This window comes from Lynx rufus, unplaced genomic scaffold (genome assembly GCF_022079265.1).
Source record: "Lynx rufus isolate CCGP_SWC_20201006 ecotype Redwood Valley unplaced genomic scaffold, mLynRuf1.p SCAF_17, whole genome shotgun sequence".
Lineage (NCBI taxonomy): Eukaryota > Metazoa > Chordata > Mammalia > Carnivora > Felidae > Lynx > Lynx rufus.
Genome location: NW_025814831.1, coordinates 48,846,845 through 48,865,930, shown reverse-complemented (window position 1 = coordinate 48,865,930; position 19,086 = coordinate 48,846,845). Strand labels below are relative to the sequence as shown.

Here is a 19,086-nt window from a genome sequence, read left to right as displayed (position 1 = left end):
TAACTTCCTGTAAGGCCTTTTTTTTTTTTTTTTTTTTTTTTTTTTTTTTTAACGTTCCAAACTACCCAAGTTCTCAAGGCCCATCTACAAATAATCAATAGAAGCAAAACCCCTTCTGGGAAATGACTCTTTTGGCAAAGGCACTATAGGTGCCTCATTCACTTATTCTATAAATAGTTACTGGAAGCCACTAGTGATTCAGGCACTAGTGATTCAGCAGTGATCAAAACAGACTAATTTCCTGCGTTCATGGAGCTTGTATTTTAGTGAGCTACACTAAATAATGCAGGCAATGCACGCCATAAAAATAAAAATAAATAAAATATGTCAGGTGGTTATAAGTACCAAAGAAGAACATAAAGCTGGGTAAAGAGCATGAGAAGTGTTAGAAGCAAGGTATTGTTTTCAGGTCAGAGGAGGCCAGGGAAGGCTTGTGATAAGTTGATGCTTGAACAGACACCCAAATAAAATGAGGGGGTGAATTATGAGAAGAATATTCCACACAGAGGCTTTGGGAGGTGCAAGGGCTCTGGGGAAGGAATATGCTTCCTATGTTCAAACAGCAGCAAGGAGACACTATCGCTGTATTGGAATGAACAAGAGGAGATTAGTGGAAGGTGAAATTAGAAAGCTGCCAATGGACTCTATCATTCAGCTCTTATAGACCATGAAAAGGCCTGAGCTTTTACTCTGAGTGAGGTGGGAAGCCATTGGAGAGTTATAAGCAGAGATCTGGCATCATTCTGACATACATTTTATTAACATACACTCCAGTTGCTATATGAGGAACAGACTGAAAGGGGCAGGGGCAAAATCAGGGAAGATAGGTGATATTGAAATGTTCAAGCAAGAAACAAAGGTGGTTAGGCCAGACTGGTAGCAGTGGAAGGGAGAAGAAGGGGGTTGGATTCTGGATATATCTGGAAGGAAGTAGTCAGGGATTTGTTGGGCGATTGGAGGTGAGCTGTGAGACAAAGAAGCAAGAATGTCCTCAACGTTTTTAATCTGAGCAACCAGAAGAATGGGGCTGCCATTGACTGCCATGAGGAAGATTGTAGGAAGAGCAGGCTTGGGGGAGAAAACTGAAAATTTGGTTTAGGACATATCAAGTCTGAAATGCCTATTCCTGTGGAAAGGTTGACTAGGTAGTTGGGTCTAGAGTTCAAAGGCAAGACTGGTAATGAAAATATAAGTTTGAGAGATGTAAGCCAATGGATAGTAATTCAGCCGTGGGTCTGAATGAGATCATCTGGCTTGAGTGTAAACATAGAAAAATGCAAACACACTGAGACCTGGGGACCAAAGAGGTGAATAAAACCAAGAAGCGAGACTGAGAAGAAACTGACAGTAAAGCAAGACGAGAATCAAGAAAGACAGAAAATAACAAGTGTTGCAAAGAAGTGGAGAAATCGAAGCTGTTGGTAGGAGTGTAAAATTATTCAACCACTTTGAAAAACAGTGTGGGGGTTCTTTAAAAAATTAAAAATAGAACTACCATACGATCGAGCAATCCCACTTCCACGTATCTATCCAACAGAATTGAAAGTAGGATCTTGTGTATCCGTGTTTATAGTAGCACTATTCACAGTAGACAAGAGGTGGAAACAATCCAAGTGTCCATCGATGGATGAAGAGATACATAAAATGTGATATATGCATATGATGGAATATTAGCCCTAAAAAAAAGACAGAAATCCTGTCACATGCTACATTGTGGGTGAAATAAGCCAGTCACAAAAAGTCAAATACTGTGCAATTTCTTATTGAGAAATTATTGAGAAACACTTAGATGAGGTGTCTGAAGTAGTCAAACTCATGGAAACAGAAAGTAGAATTGGGGTTGCCAGAGGCAGGGGAGATGGGGACATGAGTTGTTTAATGGGCATAGAGTTTCAGTTTTGCAAGGTGAAAAGTTCACCTTGCTGGAGATTGGCACAGCAATGTGAATATACTTAACACTACTGTACTATGTACTTAAAAGATGGTTACGATGATAAATCCTGCCTTTTACCACAATTATGAATGAATGAATGAATGAATGAATGAGTCAGTCAGTTAGTCAAGGAAAAGCAGCATCCCTGGAGTCAAGTGAAGAATGTATATAAGGAGAAGGAAGCAATCCACTGCGTTAAATGCTGCCAGAAGGTGGTAGTAGCTGAATAATGGCCCCCAAAGATAGCAGGTCTTAATCCCTAGAATCTGTAAATGTTACCTTGTAAGCGTAAAGAATCTTTGCAGATGTGATTAAGTTCTTGACATGGAATCATTATCCTAAATTATCTTGGTGAGCTCCAAATCCAATGATAAGTATCCTTACAAGAGAGACCCAGAGGGAGGTGCCACACAGAAGAGAGGGAGGCAATGTGACCACAGAGGCAAAGGCTGGAGTGACAGGGCCACAAGTCAGGGTTTGCCAGCAGCCACCGGAAGCTGGAAAAGGCTAGAAATGGATTCCTCCCTCAAGAGTCTTGGGGGGAATCATGGTCCTGGTGGCACTTTGATCTCCTTCAGTGGAGGAGTGATTTTGAATTGCTATCCTCCAGAACTGTGAAACAATACATTTCTGTTGTCTTAAGCTGTCGAGTTTGTGATTGTTGGTTACAGCAGCCACAGCAGACTGAAACAGAGGTCAAGTAAGATGAGGACTAAGAAGTGTTCACTGGATTTGGAAAACTGGAAGTTGGGCCTGCTGCCGACCTAGACAAACGTCGTTTCTGTAGAGTAAGTGGAAGAGAAGCCATTTGGAGTGGCCACAGGAAAAACATGGAGGAAGGGAAATGGATACAGTGAGGCTAGACAAGTCTTCCAAGTCATCTGTAAGAAACAGGAAAATGGGGTTCTTGCTGGGAGGGCATGCAAGGTCAAGGGACAGGCTTTATTGTTGTTTTTCTAAATATGAGAGATGCTTTGGCATGTTTGTATGCTGATGGGATTGCGCCAGTACAGAGGAGAGGAAAACTGATGATGCAGGAGAAAATGAGAGAAAAAGGACAAGGGTCAAGTTCTTTAGTAGATAAGACAGGGGCCAGTGCTGAAGTGAAGGGTCTGCTCACCAAGATATTAAAACTAAACAAAACCAAACCAGGGCATGAGCTGTTCATCCTCACGAGAAGAGAAGGCAGTAGTTATGAGTGGAGAAGTGCATGTGCAGGTGAGTGGGTGGGGTTGGTCATGGGAGAACATGGCTGTTCTCTTCTGGGTGCTGCTAGTTTTTCACTGAGATAAGAAGCAAGGTCATCAGCTGGGGATGAGGATGGGGACAGAAGGAGTTATTAGAGGTTTGAGGAGAGAGGAGAAGGTATGGGAAACGTCATTGGAAGTTGACTAAGGAAATGTGGAAGAAAAACTAGACAGCACTAAGGACCTCCTTAAAGTTAATATCTGTGAATTTGTGGTTGTGTGTTTACTCAACACTCTTTAGCTGCTCAAGGCTAAGATTGAGAGTTGGATTCAATCAGGGGTGGGGATTTTGTCAGCTGGTATGACTGAGGGAGAAAGTGGCAGGATTGCTGTGAGTTTGAAGGGAGTGACCACACAATAGACCGTGGGATATAAACCCGGTATGGTGACACGTGAGAACATGAAGGTTTTGAGGAACAGGGAAAAGGAGGCAGGCTCAATAGATGGGTGTTCTGAATTTTTATCATCAGAGTACAGCTGGACTGATCTGGGAAGACAGGAAATGGACATGAGACAATAGAAGGCTTGAAATCTTCCTTTCAACCAACTGGGGACCTCTTGGTGTTAAGGCTTTTCCACATATTTGGCCACTTTCCTTGGACAAATTTCCAGTGAATTTTGGAATCTGAACTGACACTTAACTGTGTTGAGAAAATCCCAGAGGTGCGGGGTTCAGTGATACACTGACAGGAATGAAACTGTTAGTATCTCTACAATCACTAGCAGGAACCAATCATTCACCTCCAGATTCTTACTTTACAGAAGGTGAAACTGAGCCCCAGAGGGGTTTAAATGACTCATCTATGATCACTTGGTAAAGTTGAAACCCTACATCCAGACCTCCAGCCTCAGAATTCAGCACTCTATTCCCCCATGCTGATTCCCACATTTCCTTTGTGAAACTTGGTTCAGTACCTTGGGGTGCCCTGGATGTCAGCTCAGAAAGTATCCTCACAGCTCCCCTGCTTCCATGGCCCTCTGCCTTTCCCTTCACATTTCCATCCACAGATGCCACATGTACTAGAAAGAGATGGCCTCCAGAAAATTCCTTGGAGATCGACTCAAGTTTCTCCTACCATACAACATTAAACCTATTTTATTCCAGTGCAGAGATGTGCTCAGCAAATACTATTCACTCACTAATCAGGGCACCTTGTAGTCAAATTTGCCAGGTATTTACATTCTTTACAAAAATAGTAAAAAAATAAATAAATAAATAAATAAATAAATAAATAAATAAATAAATACTAAAGTGAGAAAATTAAGCCCAGTTCCTCTAGCCTAAATAGATCAGACTGTTTCACTGTTGGGTACTGATCACCATGGCCTGGTGAGGGATCGGCAGAGGGAGCATGATAGTGTTTTTATGTCACCGACACCCCATCTCCCACCCCATTCCCCGATAGGGTTTTTCTAGTAGTGACCAGGCATGGGGGTAGATGTGGAATTTAGTGAGAAATCTGAAGAAATTTGAACACTTAAAAAATTTTTTTAAACTTTATTTATTTTGAGAGAAAGAGAGAGAGAGAGCAAGGGAGCAGGGGAGGGGCAGAGAGAGAGGGAGAGAGAGAATCCCAAGCAGGCTCTGTGTTGTCAGCACAGAGCCCAGTTCAGGGCTTGAACTCATGAACCGTGAGAGCATGACCTGAGCCCAAACCAGAGTTGGATGTTTAACCGACTGAGCCACCCAGGTGCCTCTGAAGAAATTTGAAGCTTAATAATGCTTCTGATATTAGAAATACTCAGGAAACAGGTTTAAGTCCTTGGTTCTGACACTAGATGTTAGTGGTATTTTCTAAGGCAATACATTTCTTTGCTCAGGCCCTCAAGTTTTGTTTTGTTTTTATCTGTGAAATAAGATCTTGTTCAGTGGGTTTCAAATGCCTCATATTTAACCCCTCTTTAAGGGTTAGTGGCATACATTTGCAGAGGAGCCATATTGGAGCCATGTTTTTTAACTTGCTCATTCCTAGAAAAATCCTCACCCCTCATCCTGGATAGGCCTTCCTGTCATGAGCCCACAGGGGCTGCCAAAACTGAACCAAACTTGTCAAGCAAAACACCGTGCTACCTGGGGCTCCGGACACTCAGCGGTATTTCCAAAGCCTGTGTCACAAGTGATTAAAGTGTATTAAATCAGTGATTATAAAAAAGATTTGTTTTGGGTAGATGGTCCTGCAAGATAACTTCTGGGTCCTGCTAACTTCTGAGATTTCATAACTCCATGAACTCCGTATTAAGGAAGGTGAGTCAAGTTCTCAGCCTTTGCTTTCCTAGAACTGTTCTCGGTACCTGGGGACTGATCTCAGAGGTGTTTATTCTGTGAGACCAGGCTAGAAAAGGAAGAAAGTGAGCAGACACTGTGGTTAAATAAGCTCCCAAAAATAGTATCTGCAATTGAAGTGGTTTGGGGATTATACATACACAATTGTCAAACTCTTTCATTGGCACATTAAGAAAGAGTGAACTTTAATGTGTATGAATTATATCGTAATAAACTTGACTTTAATTTAAAAAAAAACCTGAGGGGCACCTGAGGGGTTCAGTTGGTTAAGTGTCCGACTTCGGCTCGGATCATGATCTCACGGTTCGTGGGTTCGAGCCCCACGTCAGGCTCTGTGCTGACAGCTCAGAGCTCGGAGCCTGCTTCGGATTCTGTGTCTCCCTCTCTCTCTGCCCCTCCCCAGCTCACGCTCTGCCTTTCTTTCTCTCAAAAATAAATAAAAACATTTAAAAATAAAAAAAATTGAATTAAAAAAACATTGCATAAAAACAGTATCTATGGGGGCGCCTGGGTGGCGCAGTCGGTTAAGCGTCCGACTTCAGCCAGGTCACGATCTCGCGGTCCGTGAGTTCGAGCCCCGCGTCGGGCTCTGGGCTGATGGCTCAGAGCCTGGAGCCTGCTTCCGATTCTGTGTCTCCCTCTCCCTCTGCCCCTCCCCCACTCGCACTCTGTCTCTCTCTTTCTCTCTCAAATATAAAATAAAACATTTTTTAAAAATTTAAAAGAAGTTGAAGAGACGCACTTGAAAAATGACTGTGAGGGTTCATTTGGTTGTCTCTTGATGGTACATCACAGGGGATCTGTGCTTTCTGAAGCTCTGTGTTTTTCGAGTTTCTAATGATGGCTGTATATTTCTTTTCAACATTGAAATATTTTTAAAGTAAAAGAATTTTAGTCTTTACTTTTTTTAATATTTAAAAAATAGTTTAAAAAGCAAGTTTGAGAACCTGTGCTCCTTACTGTCTCTGACTCTAAACTAACAAAAGGGAGGGGCTCCTGGGTGGCTCAGTCAGTTAAGTGTCTGACTTCAGCTCAGGTCATGATCTCACCGTTTGTGGGTTTGAGCCCCGCGTTGGGCTCTGTGCTGACGGCTCAGAGCCTGGAGCCTGCTTCGGATTCTGTGTCTCCCTCTCTCTCTGCCCCCCAACCCCCCGCTCATACCCTGTCTCTCAAAAATAAATAAATGTAAAAAAAAAATTTTTTTTTTAAATAAACTAACAAAAGGGAGCCAAGGTCTTCTGTGCCACATTTTCAGGACTGTGGCCTCACACTGGGTTTCTGCCTGAGCCAGTGGTGGCCGCCGGGTGGGGGAGGGGATGTGAGGCCACTATGACAAAGGAGCTTTTTCAGCATCAGACCGATGTTTACGCTCTCAAACGGTGTGTTTGCGTAACTTTGCAACTGTGAAGAGTTGTTGGTGATTTACGTGTTGCCAAGAACAACCCAGATTGCGCGTGGTTTACCTCAGGATCTGTCTCTTTCTTGGCAGCAGCCAGGCAACGGTGAGAAGGAGGTTCAAGTCACAAGCTTATCTTTTGCGCCAGTTGTGTGGGGATGCTTAAAGATCAGATGAGATGAAGAGCCTGGGAGGTGCCCTTTTAGGGACTGTGCTCCAGGAGCCCATCTGCTCCCAAACAAAAGCCGCCGTTAGCAATTTGTACTGAGGAGCAACTCTTTGGTGGGGCTGCATGGGTGATACTCTCCTCCAGGGACTCACCCTCATAAGTAGCAACATTTACTGAAGCATCTAATATTTACAAGCTGGGTGCTGGGGATGCTATATGGGGGACTTGCATTCATTTAATGAGTATTTATTGAGCACCTACTGTGAACACAATAAGGTCTTTACTCTTAGTTTGCATTTAGGGGAAGAGAAAGATGGATGATCTACTGATTAATTCAGTAACTTCAGATGGTTATAATGCGTTTAGGAAAATAAACAGGGTGATGTGCTCCGAGAACGACGGGCTAAATGAAGCACTTTAGATAATGTGATCATCAGGAGACTCGGCAGTTGAACGTCAACTCGAAGGAGAAAGCGGCAGTCATGGGCAGTACCACGCAGGGCAATGCAGCTTGGCAGACAGGGGAAACAGCAAGTGCAAGGGCCCTGGGGTGAAACCTGTCTTGGCCTGTTCGGCCCGTAAAGACAGACAAACTTTGGAGATAGAAGAGTGGGTTTAATAAATGTTTATGGGAGGACGCCTGGTAGTAATTAATGAAGCTAGTAATTAATAATGCCAGTCACCATGCCATTTATTTAAAAGGCCCAAGAAATGGCTTGGTTTATATTAACACAGGCTTCTGGGTTGGTATGAGTTTGAGGGACTGAGGATGTAGTCGACGTAGTAGGTAGTTGCTGAGAAAGGTTTCTCAGAGGAAGAGGGGCTAGAGTCTGAAAGATAAGGTGTGCGTGAGGGAATGAGAGACATGGCGAAATCATGGCTGCCAGGGGCATGTGCTGTGTTGGGAGAAAAGAGCCGAAGTTTAGGGCTGGTGATGTGGGGTAGCAGCATGCACTGTAGGTTTTAGTGCAAAATCTGCTATGTATGCACAGATGCTCTGCTGGCCTTTACATACAGGAAATAGGCCTGAGGAGGAAGCAGAAGACAATGAGCCTCGGGTGCTTAGCTTGCAGGTTTATTCTGTGCCCACAGAAAACCTTTACAAATGCTGTAGGTGGATGTGAGCCTTTCCCTCCAGAAGATACCGGTGAAAGATAGCACCTTCTTAGAATTATTGAGGTAGCCCACAGGGTTCTCACACATGCACTCAGTGACCGGTTGCCATAGAAACTTACTATGTATAACATGTGCATGTACTTTGGAGCCACACACATGAGACAATAAACCCCCGTTTACTGATTTGAAATCACAATTGATCTTCAAAGAATCGTCATCTCTTTAATAAGTTGGCAATGCAAATTAGAAATTTCAGAATTGGATGTAGTTTTACCCACCCTTCCCTCCCAAAAGAGATCCCCTCTGCTTTGGACTGTTTGTTGAGTTCTTGCTTATTATTGAGTTCTTAATTAATAGAGTCACCGTTGGTCATAATCATAGATTTTTCCTTTTGCCTTTCTTAGTCTCTGATTCCTTTTTCATGTTCCTTGTGAGGATTGCAGATTCTGCATGTAATGTTTCTAGGTTACAGAGCTTAGTAGTTGCTCAGTAAATGGTGGTGATCATTCTTTATTCATGCCTTTTCCTTGTATAGCCCTCCATAATTTATAACATGCTGTCACAAACATTAGGCACACTTGTGCAATCCTGCAGTCCAGTTGAGCCACTGAGTCCCAGAAAGACTAAGTGACTTTCCCACCAAAAAACAGCTAGGAGTGCCATAATGGATTAGAATTCAGGCCTACTGTCTCCTAGTACCTGTTTTTCTACTCTTGTACCACCTGTCAATTACATCTCAGGAGGTATCCCTAGACAATACAGTGATAACAAACTTCGGTGGAGGGGGTCCAGTTCTTCCTTGGGGAAACTGCATTGAGGAGCTCAGCCTAAGGACCTCTGGTATCACCGTTTTATAAGCCTAAGAGTCCATTTGAGCAGAGGCAAGGAGGCGCAGGCAGGCAAGTCTCCCTGGGTTCCAGGGGTTGCCTAAGGCTTGAGATCCACTGAGGATTTAGAATTAAAGCAGTGTTGTTGTTTTTTTTAAAGAGAAATTAATTAACCAATAAATAATTTCCTACAAGGAGGCAGAAGGCCACTGCCTGCCTGTCAGATCCCCCTTGCCTGCTGTTCTGGAGCATTAGACATCAGTAGGGTAACAGAGCCATTTCTATGGAAACAAGCTCATTATTCCTCTTTTGTTGGAACCCTACTGGTTCACGGTCTAGGCTTCCTTTTTTTTTCTCTTCTTTCTTTCTTTCTTTCTTTCTTTCTTTCTTTCTTTCTTTCTTTCTTTCTTCTTTCTTTCTTTTTTTTTTTTTTTCTTTTCTTTTCTTTTCTTTTCTTTTCTTTTCTTTTCTTTTCTTTTCTTTTCTTTCTTTCTTTAAGAAAACCCAACATGTACCATACGAAATACAAATCTTTTTTCCTGGGAGCAAACAAAGCCCATCTAACATCTGAGAATGCCCGCTCCCATTTGTGGATACAGCCATTTCATCATCCAAGGCTCAGAGAAAAACTAAAACTTCCATGTTGTTTTTAAGTTGCAACATGGCCTATTCATTTCTGTTGCATTTTACAAAACCTGTGAAATCTATGACTTTCAGTCAACATTTTTCAAAGGGCTATGTTTTTGTCAACGTCGTTAAAAGCAGCTGACCAATGATGCTCTTTCCAAGCAGAAGACTGCATCTCACAGAGATGTTTCAAAAACAGCAGTTTACTGGAAAGCAGAGGGCGGTCATTTCAGATAATGGTTTCTGGCACCCGACTAAGGCGGGGAAGCTGTGTTGTGTCTTAACTCTCCACCTACAAGGCATAGACGGCCCCCATGCAGATTTGAAGGAAATCAGACGCAATCCTGTCTTTCTCCCGTTTGGTAAGTGGCAACGTCACAGCAGAACCACATGGAAATAGTCCAGGGTGGATTTTAAGTGGATGTGTTGTTCCCTCGGTTCATGTTCTTCCCTATTGGCCCATAGCTTCCATACCAGATCTCGTTCGCATTAGCTCTCCCTGTAGCTACACAGATTGTAAAAATTGCTGTTGTGTTTGTGAAAATGGCCGAACATAAACCACAGTCCCCAGATTAGGATCAGTCTGCTGTATCTAAAAATGTGAATTGAGAAGGGCTGGAAGAACATCTTTCCCTGGGGCGGGGTGGGGGGTTGGGGCTTGCTTCAGAAATACCCCTTTCTCCAATGTTCTGACTTAATCCCAGCCTTGATTTCCTTCAGCTAGGGAGGCAGTGCTTACTTCCCTGGAGTTGTGAGGATTAAACAGGAAGCTGGCCCAGGGCCTGGCACATGGCAAGCCCTTGGTTTATAAGCTAATACTCATTTTTAGTATGCGTTTCTGGTCCTCTGATAAAAGAACAGAGCTTTTGGCCTCGAAGATCAAATTCCTGGAAATGAGAAGTACTGAAAGAGAGAGGAGGAAGGGGAAGGTGCTTGGGAGACTCCTGTTTTGTTTTATTTACAAATCCATACTTAGCCAGCATTGTGGGGTCCAGCTCTCTGCATTCTGGCTTCCCATAAACTCCCTGGGTCTCCACAGGGGAGGCTATCTTCTTGTGCCTCCTCTCCCTTCGCCCCCCTCCCCTCACTGGCTCTCCTTCTCTCCCTTCCCCTATTCAAATGCTAACCAGTGCCCCAGGGTCCAATATCACTTCACATCTTCCCTCCCCAAGCGCTTCCATGCTGAGGTCTGTGTGGACCTACCTTGCCCTCCCCCTTTCCTGACACCTCCCTCCCCATTCTCACCTTCTTTTCATTTGCTACCCACCCCCCACCTCCACACCGCTGCTTAAAAATGAACAAAGGAAAGGCCAGTGAGGAAACCAGGACGTTGTGACATCCCAAAGATATCTTTGTGCCCTCTCCAATTGTTGAAACACATGATTGGGAAAGAGTGAGCATGTGAGGTGGATTCCAATCCTGAGACCCTAGGGCTTGAACTTGTGGAGGGAGAAGCAACAACCTTCACAAAGAAATCCTCTATTGATTTAAACTATCCCTAGTGGTGGGCGAACTGAAAAGAAATTAGTGTTTGCTGATTAGTGGAGATCGTAATGTGCTATTTTGGTATTTTCAGGTCAAAGTGGCCAACTGGTAATAGAGATATGTGACCAAAAAGTTTCCTGAAACCTGGCGGGCTGTTTTACGTTATTATTTGATTCTCACTACAGCCACAACTCAGAAATTCACTCATGATCTGACTGTGAAGGCCCATCCCTGGACTCTTTGTATACCTACTCTAATCAATTTGGTGATGCGTTTTGTGACTCGTTACAGAATTAATTAGAGTAGGGATCCAAAAAAGCAAAAAACCCAAAAAAATAAGTTTGGCAAAATGACCAAGCTAAATTTGTGTTGTGGAACAAACAAAGTAGACATTGATCGAGGTGACTAACTGTGGCAGCTCTGGAGAATTCCAAATTGAAATTGTTAGAAATTGGGCCTCTAATTCAAAAGCAACGAACAACCACTCATCGATGATACCAGCTACCTGACAAATGAGAATAATAAAAGATGTCATCAAGTGACAGGAGACTGCAAGCCTCTGATTTGTTTTCTAGACCTAGAATTGTTTGTTTTATTGCCGTGTAATCCTAACCCTCGAATATACAAAACAAGTAAATCAAGCCCCCTTATCACCAATTGCAACTATCAAAACATAGTTCTGAGAAACACACAGTTGTAATGAAAATGAAAGACCATGCAGGGAAGCCGCCTGCATGCCGTGCTTAAAAAACACCAAGTAGAGCATGAGAAAAATGGAATCCACCACAATTAACCTCTACTCTCTAAGGCAAAGATCTCATTATCCAAACATTTATTTATCTTTGTGCCACAGAAATAAGGAGTTGTGTTTCTACTCCCAAGACTAAATGACAAGAAAATGTATGGTTTCTTAACAGAAGAGTTCCTCCTGAAAGAAATGAAAATGCTGGATGTATTTTTAGAAAAAGAAAACTCATCTAATGGTTATTATTCTATAACAAGCCTATCTCTCATGTTCAGGGGCAGGGACGCTCCTCTCATCAGTAAAAAGCATAAAATGCCTTCTGTATTAGTCTCAGGCTTGGAATTCAGGTGGGATAATTAGGACATTCTTGCAGAGTGCTACCAGTCTCTCACACAAACTCTAGAATTGTTCTAGGGGCTTTGGTTGTTTGTTTTCTTTTTCCTCACTGGCAAATATGACCCAGCATAATCTCATTCCACCCGCACATTGCAAGAGATTGTGCCCTCTTTCAAATCAGCAGGGACCAAATATCCATAAAGCATAATAATGCTAACAAGAATTATGAGCACTTAACACTTATTCATCCCTTTGAAGGTAATCAGGATCCTAAGACATAATATAAAAGCCAAGTTGGTTGAAACTTTCCTTGTGGATTACTTTCTTTGAGCAGATTTTTCATGCATGGATCTATGGCTTGTGTGTGTGTGTGTGTGTGTGTGTGTGTGTGTGTGTGTGTGTGTCCTTTCTCATTGAGAGACGAGGAACAGCACAATTCATTGTTGCCTGGCACTCTGCAGGGCATTAGAGTTTCTGCCTCTGCTCACTAAATGCCACTGGCACCCCTAATTACTGTCATAACTCAGGCCACCCTCACACATTTCCAAATGCTTCCTAAGGGGTGGCACTTTCCCTGGTTGAGAACCTTTGCCAGCGAGACTTGGAGAATAGATTGAATCCCATTCGGAATTTCCAGAGGGAAGACTGTTGGAATTTTGAAAAGAGATCTTGGCTGTGGAATTCTGAAAGAATTAATCTGCAGTATTATTGTTCTCTGATTCAAATTCAGAGATGTGTAACCACCCATATTTTAGGCCATAACTTGGTTGCCAGATGATGCAGCACTTTACAGGTGCTACCAATTGCTGGGCTGAAGACAGCTGGCTGGACCAAAGAGTGTCACTCCAGCACTACCCAACCTTGGATCATCACCCCAGCTGATTCCCAGAGATCTTTTGAGATTCCAGAAGTGACCCCAGGAATCCAGAGTTTCCCCCTGAGAACCAGACTCTGGCTCTGTTTCCCTCTGCCTCACTGATTTCTAGAAGAGTTAGAGTCCACAGCTGGTTGCATCGTGGAGGTGGGCTTCTGATGGTTCCAGGGACAGGCTGCGCCCCTGCAAGGGTAAACTATGGTACATCACAAGGCAGCCCAAAGACTGAGCTGATGGGGTGAGGGAGGAGCAGTGTATAGAAGTTAATCACCCTCTCTTTTTAACTAACAGTTTTTTGTTTGTTTTTAAGAGGTGTGTGTCTTAAAGCTTTGTCTACATGATCTTTTCAGCAGAATTTTACTTTTCCTTTTGGCTATTTTAGTGGTTGGTATACTCAAACCATTTCCTTCCCTCTTAAAATAATTTCTGCCCAACTTCAGTAAGATGTAAAATGAAACAGGAACATTAGCAAAGGATATCTGATATGCATCTATGCTTCTGCCTAAGCACTTTGTCAACACTTTTCTTGGCCCGATATGCTCACAATGTGCAACACCTTTTTCTCAACAACACTTCTCATGGCATGCAGTCCCTGTCAGCTCAGGTAGAGATGAAAGACAAAAGCTTTTGTCTTCCCCATTAGGAATCTGTGGTGTAACGTTTACATACACTAACAATGAATAGTCTTAAAAGGATATTAAGTAAAAAACTCCATTTGACAAGAATGTCAAAAGGAGTAAAATATTGGAACACCTGGGTGGCCCAGTCAGCTAAGCAACTGACTTTGGCTCAGGCTCGAGCCCCACATTGGGCTCTATGCTGACAGCTTGCAGCCTGGAGCCTGCTTTGGATTCTGTGTCTCCCTCTCTCTCTGCCCCTCCCCCACTCACACTCTGTCTCTCTTTCCCTCAGAAATAAATAAACATTAAAAAATAGTAAAATATTGGGGTGCCTGGGTGGCTCAGTCGGTTGAGGGTCCGACTTCGGCTCAGGTCATGATCTCACAGTTCGTGAGTTCAAGCCCCGTGTCAGGCTCTGTGCTGACAGCTCGGAGCCTGGAGCCTGCTTTGGATTCTGTGTCTCCCTCTCTCTCCCCCTCCCCCGCTCATGCTCTGTCTCTCTCAAAAATAAATAAACATTCCAAAAAATTTTTTTAAAATAATAAAATATTTAGGGACTCACTTAGAATAGAATTAACTTAGGAATAGAGAGCCCAGAAATAACCCTCACATATATGGTTAAATGATTTTCAACAAGGGTGCAAGACCGTTCAACTTGAAAAAGACAATCTTTTCAGCAAATGGTGCTGAGAAAACTGGCTATCCACGTGCAAAAGAATGAAGTTGGACCCTTACCCAACACCCCATACAAAAATTAACTCAAAATGCATCAAAGACATAAACGTAAGAGCTAAAACTATAAAGTTCTCAAAAGAAAACATAGGGCAGAAACTTAACAACATTGAATTTTCAACATTCAACATCTTGAATATGATGCCAGAGGGACAGGCAACAAAAGAAAATTGGACTTTATGAAAATTAAAAACTCTTGTGCATCAAAGCACACTATTAACAGAGTAAAAAGACAATCTGTTAAATGAGAGAAAATGTTTACAAACCCCGTATTATCTGGTACAAGATTAATATCCAAAATATATATAGAACTCCTAAAACTCAACAGCAAAAAACCTGATTCAAAAATGGGCAGGGGCATCTAGTTGGCAGTTGGTTAAGCATCTGACTCCTGATTTCAGCTTGGGTCGTGATCTCACAGTTTGTTGGACTGAGCCCCGCATCAGGCTCTGCGCTGACAGAGTGGAGCCTGCTTGGGATTCTCTCTCCCTCTCTCTCTGCCACTCTCCCCCCTCTTGTTTTCTCTCTCTCAAAATAAATAAACTTGAAAAAAGATGTGCAAAGAGGGGCACCAGGCTGGCACAGTCAGTGGAGCATGTGACTCTTGAACTCGGGTTTATGGGTTTGAGGCTCATGCTGGGTATGGAGATTACCTAAAAATAATAAAACATTAAAAACAAAAAGAGGCACAGGACTTGAATAGACATTTCAACACAGGAGATCTACAGATGGTCAATAAGTACATGAAAAGATGCTCATCATCACTAATCATTAGGGAAGGCCAATCAAAAACACACTGAAATACCACCTCACACCCATTAAGATAACTACTGCCAAAAACAAAAACAATGGAAAATAATGAGTATTGGGAAAGTTGACAATTTGGATCCCTTGTGCACTTTTGGTGAGAATGTAAAATGGTATAGCTGCTAGGAGAAATAATATGGCTCTTCCTCACAAAGCTAAAAATAGATTGGCCATATGATCCAGCAACTCTACTTTGAGGTGTATACTCGAAAGAATTGAGATAGTTGTACACCTATGTTTATAGCAGCATTATTCATGGTAGCTAAAACATGGAAGCAATGGACGTGTCCATCAATAGATGAATGGGAAAACAAAATGTGGTATGTACATGTAGTGGAATATTATTCAGCCTCAAAAAGGAAGGTGATTCTGATTCATGCTATAATGTAGATGAAACTTGAGGACATTATGCTAAGTGATATAAGCCAGTCATAAAAAGATACTCTATGATCCCACTTCTACGAGGCACCTAGAGTAGCCAAAATCATAGAAACAGAAGGTAGAATAGTGGTTTCTAGGGCTAAGGGGAGGAAATAATGGGAGTTACTGTTTACTGGGTACAGAGTTTCAGTTTTATAAGAAGAGAAGGGTTCTGAGTGTGTGTGTGCATGTGCACCTACGCACACGTGACGCATTGTCCAAATACATCAAGCTTGGAAGACAGGCTAACTTTTCTTACCATAGCCACTTTTTAGGAAAACATCCTTCTTTGGAACACTGGTCTAGGACTGTGTAGTGCTTTCTATCTCCAGGAGGGGGATGTTATGGGAAAGCAACTGGATACACAAAAGAAGAAAATGCACAGAGCGATTCCAAAAGTGATACTAGACTCTGTTGGGTCATATGGTAAACCAAGAACATTGATGCTGTATCTTCCTCAAACGAAAACGAAAACCTGTGTTTACTTTTACTCTTAAGTCCATTTAGGTTTCAAATGTGTTTTCTTCCCAACATTTTCAGACTTGCCTCCTGCCCCATCCCTCTTCTTTTTCCATCTCATTCCTCACCTCCCCACTTCTCTTTTCTGTTTGTACAGGGGTCTTCTTCCATGGTAAGTAGAATGAAGGCCCCCCAAAATGCCCATGTCTCCATTCCTGGTATGTGTGAATATGCTACGTTATATGGCAAAGGGGAATTAAAGTTGCAGCTGGAATTAAGGTTGCTAGTCAGCTGACCTGAAGATGGGGAGATTGTCCTGGATTATCTAGGTGGGCCAGGCGTAAATTAGTTCTTGAAGAAGGGAGCAGAGGAGAGTCAGAGGGAGATATGACAACGGAAGAGGTCAGAGTGATATGATATGAGAACAACTCAACTCACCTTTGCTAGCTTTGAAAATGAAGGATAGGGCCAAGGAACACCAGTAGTAGCCCCTAGAAGCTAGGAAGAGGCAAGAAAACAAATTTTCCCCTAGGGCCTCCAGAAGGAATACAGCCCTGCTGACACCTGGATTTTAGTCCAGTGAGACCTATTTCAGACTTCTGACCTCTAGAGCTGTAAGATAATAAATTCCTATGATTTAAGCTCCTATATTTGTAGTAATGTGATACAGGAGCAATAGAAAACTCAGACATTTTCTGTCTCAGTCTCCTTGGGACAGCCATAGCTTTCCCAAGGAACATGAAAAGGCATTAGGACACAGACTTTCCTAGATATTCACATGAAAATAATGGGTCATTTACTCAGTGGCAGATCTGTTGTCCAAGAGCTGAAAAACTCTTAATAATGGTGGTGTAAACAAAATAGTACTTATTTCTCTTTACATAACCAGGTCACAACTGGTATTGTGGCTCTACAGTGTCAGTAAGCACCCGGATCTTTCCTTCTCACCCTGGTGTGAAACCTAACAGTTCAAGATGGAGCACTATAGCCAACAAGACTGTCTTCTAGGCCAGTAGCAGGAGGAAAGGGAGGCAAAGAACACACCCCGCTCCCTTCAAGGGCACTTCTGCCTATATCTTATTGGCCAAAACTTGGTCATAGAGCTATAACGGCCTGCAAGGGAGACCGGAGAATATATATTTCAGTAAAGTCTGCCCAGCTAAAATTCAGGGTTCTTGTGGTCTCTGTTAAAAAGGAAAAAAAAAATGTCATTACTAATGAAGAGGAGAAGCAGTATTTGACTATTTGGAGGCAAGCTGTGGTCTCTGACACAAGTTGCTACGTAATCTGGTTTAAATTCAAGGGCAGAAGAATAGCTGGCCAGACTCCCAAAGCTCCCTCAGGGCCAATGAGTATTTGATAATTCTGTGATAATTTGTATTCTAGTGTGATAAATTCTAATTCAGAAGAAATGTTAACTTCACAGAACAGTGTCCAGGGTCTTGTAGATCATAACTACTTCCGACTTTGAATGAATGAAAGAGTTAGACTACCCTAACTCGGTAATTCAAAATTCCATCTTGGTCTTGTGACATTTTGCAAGGGTGTTAGATTTTTATTCCATTTGGGGATATGTAATTTCCCTGTGGGGGAGATGATTGGGCCCCTATTTATGCTGATGAAATCGTAATTGTCAAAGCCTCTTCTTATTTTTTTTTTGTTTTTACATAAAGATCCCTCCCTTGATCTTCAAGCATATGAAAGTAGTGCTCAGAGATCTTTGTGGCTTCAAAATCCCTTCAGTCTTCCTTCCCACTTTATTGTCTCTGACGCCTTTGAAAATAAGTTGAGAGAACAGTTAATTATCTTCCAGTTTATACTGTAAATGCCGTTGGGGTGGCTGATTTTGCAGTATTCTTTATAAAATAACACTATGAAGGGACCTCTTTGTTTACAGAGAGTTATACATAATTTCTTCTTTTGTCTTGAAGAAGAAGATGCCAAGATATAAGAACCAAAGGAAATAATTTGCATACTTATGCTTTTTTGGTCATTAAAAATTGTTTCTTGATTTTTACTGAATAAGAGACAGTCTTACATTGAACTTACTATGGGTCATTCTTCCTTCCCCGGTTTTCTATGTGTTCTCTTTCCTTTTTGTGATGGTGATGGTAGCCTGATTATACTTTATCCCTGAATTAAAATACTGCCCAAAGCTAGCAGAAGTCACAGTTTTTAATACAATGTCTTCAGAGCAAGATTCAACTGTTGACTGAAGCAAGGCTTTAATGCCTCTCATTTCTTGTGTCATGCACTCTAGTTAAATTGCTGCTCTCAGACATTGCTTCACTATTGGGTGTCAGTGACCATGAGGGGCACATCTATACAGACAGTCCTGAAATAGCATATGGCACCTTAACATAGAGTGAGACGTGATCAGAATGTGGGGGAAATGGGTACCAAAAATAAAATAGGGTACTTTCCGAGATGAATGACAAAAATCAAATGAGATGGTGGGTCAAGAAAGAATTAGAAGAGAAAATGAAATTGGGATAGGACCTGAAGGGGATGGGAGCAAAGATGGGGAGGAAATCTGGCAAAGCCAGAGGCAAAGAAACCATCTCACAATTTACATACGTGCAGAATTCCACTCTCTGAACATTTGTGTTCCATTTCCATATTTAGAAAAGTAATAAGCCCATTATACTTAATAAAGAATTCACCAGAATTCTGTGAACTCATTGATGTAATTAACAATTCAGACATGGCAATCCTTCCCCCTTGTTGTTATAAATGAAAAGTTGTGAATCAAGTGCATGGTTGTGAATCTAGCCATATTTCAAATAGAGTAGAGAGAAATGACTATTTTTTAAAATGCTGGATAAACAACACTGAAAAGCCACACATCCTGTATAGAGTCCTTGCAGTATAATAGGCTGAGGTGATTACAGTTAACTATAAAGCTGGTGTTTGAGCCCATCAGGAGAACATTGCAAACCTGGTGTCTTTAGTCCTAAAGGATTATATAATGTACCATTCCTCTCTCTGCTTGCCTTCCATTGTTTACCC

The 19,086-nt window shown here is 42.2% G+C and overlaps 1 protein-coding gene across 2 annotated transcripts in view; it reads left to right on the top strand.

Annotated features, from left to right (window-relative positions):
- The window catches only part of GNG2 (G protein subunit gamma 2), a 119,407-nt gene that overhangs the window by 74,034 nt on the left and 26,287 nt on the right, over positions 1-19,086 (top strand). The gene's annotated exons all lie outside the window — the stretch shown is intronic.